The 2,037-nt window shown below is 44.5% G+C and overlaps 1 non-coding gene across 1 annotated transcript; it reads left to right on the plus strand.

Annotated features, from left to right (window-relative positions):
• Positions 1–1,658: 1,658 nt before the first annotated feature.
• Positions 1,659–1,764, plus strand: LOC123325616. The gene has a single exon (XR_006540549.1). It is a non-coding gene; the product is annotated as a U6 spliceosomal RNA (small nuclear RNA).
• The last annotated feature ends 273 nt before the right edge of the window (positions 1,765–2,037 follow it).

The raw sequence follows: 2,037 nt of genomic DNA on the forward strand, positions 1-2,037 counted from the left end.
CCTTTTATAGCATTCTTTTTACCATGAATGCAATATCTTTTCTTCTCTTTCTGAGAATACTACAATGTTAAGAATATTTTCCCTCCCTGTATGGTCTCTATCCCATGTTCTTTTTTTTAAAAAGAATTTATTTATTAATATTTATTTGAGAGGGAGAGAGAGAGAGCACAGAGGAGAGTGAGAGGGAGAAGCAGACTCCTCACTGAACAGAGAACCTGATGTAGGGCTCAATCCCAGGACCCTGAGATCATTACCTGAGCTAAAAGCTGGGGCACCTGGGTGGCTCAGTCATTAGGCATCTGCCTTCTGCTCAGGTCATGATCCTGGGGTCCTGGGATCAAGCCCCGCGTCGGGCTCCGTGCTCTGTGACAGCCTGCTTCTCCCTCTCCCGCTCCCCCTACTTGTGTTCCCTCTCTCTGTGTCAAATAAATAAAATCTTTAAAATAAATAAATAAATAAAAGCAGATGCTTAACTGACTGAGCCACCCAGGTGCCCCTATCCCAGGTTCTTTTAGCTGTGTATTATTTTAGCCTATTTTCCTTGTTGGAAGCCTTCCTCAAGTATGTTCGTGTATCGTTCACCACCCTTTCTTATTTAAGTGTGAGGCATGAGAAAGCAGGTTGGAAGCTGGGGAAGGCGTTGGAAACTCTGGTCAGGGATTGTTGCCAGTTGAACTTGATAGAGTGTGATCGCATAGGGAGACCACCCCCCTCCCAAATATCAGTACCTGTAGGTCTTTTCTTTTTTTTTTTTTTTTTTTAAGATTTTATTCATTTATTTGCGAGAGAGAGAATGAGAGACAGAGAGCACGAGAGGGAGGAGGGTCAGAGGGAGAAGCAGACTCCCCGCTGAGCAGGGAGCCCGATGCGGGACTCGATCCCGGGACTCCAGGATCATGACCTGAGCCGAAGGCAGTCGCTTAACCGACTGAGCCACCCAGGCGCCCCCCTGTAGGTCTTTTCTTTGGTAGAGTTCAGTCTCTCCAGGGTAAAGCCCTCCTGTTTCTTGTCAGGGGCAGGGGTAGGGGAGGGTGTATGCCTAGAAGCAGGTGTTCTGGGAGCAGGATGGGAGGAAGGGGTGGGGGCAGTGGTAGGGGTACCTAGAAATCTGATCTGCTGATGCTCATGGTGTTCTTGCTCATCCAGAGCCTCATCCCTTCACAGTGTGTCTGAGTCCAGAGACTCCCTGGTTTAGTTTCTCCAAAGAATTAACCCTTTGTTTCTTCAGGGGGTGGGAGAAAGTATCTGGGCATCTAGAATCTCCATGTACAGGTTTTCAAACCAATCCCCCTTGTTTTAAATCAATATCCAAACTCTTTGAAATATGTCCATGTCACAGCATCCATCTACAGATTGTGAAAAATTGACAAGAGGACCTAAAAGTCTTGCTGGGCTCCCAATGGCTCGGCACTGAGAGAGGGAAAGACATCAGCCAACATGGAGAGAACTGTGTGAGAGTCAGGGTCTCAGAACCTTAAGGAAAGGCTTCACGGGGCATGCAGGCGGCAGACGAATGCTTAAATAATAACAGCACATCTGGTGGGTCCAGGAGAAGTAAATGAATGCCCGAAATTGAGAACACTTATTATAAGTGTGTTGTAAACAGTTTTATTTTCATATGCTTATGGTAATGTATTTTCTCCAGAGACTGTGTTTCAACCCTTGTTTTGGCAGGGTGTATACTAAAATTGCAACTATACAGAGGGGACTAACCTGTCCCTGTGCAGGGATAACAAATAAATCCATGCTATGTTTCACAATTTTAAAAGAATTAACTCAAAGTTGACCAAAAACCTAAATGTAAGAACTAAAACTATAAAGTTCCTAAGAGAAAATGTCAGAGGAAAGCTTTATGACCTTGTATCTGCTGAGAATTTCTTAGATAGGACACCTAAAGCATGGGCAACAAAAGAAAGAAGAGATACACTGGCCTTCATCAAAATCAAAAATGTGTGTGCATCAAAGGACACAATTAACAGAGTGAAAAGGCAACTCATGGAATGGGAGAGAATATTTGCAGATCACGTATTGGATAAG

This window comes from Neomonachus schauinslandi, chromosome 8, assembly GCF_002201575.2.
Source record: "Neomonachus schauinslandi chromosome 8, ASM220157v2, whole genome shotgun sequence".
Classification (NCBI taxonomy): domain Eukaryota; kingdom Metazoa; phylum Chordata; class Mammalia; order Carnivora; family Phocidae; genus Neomonachus; species Neomonachus schauinslandi.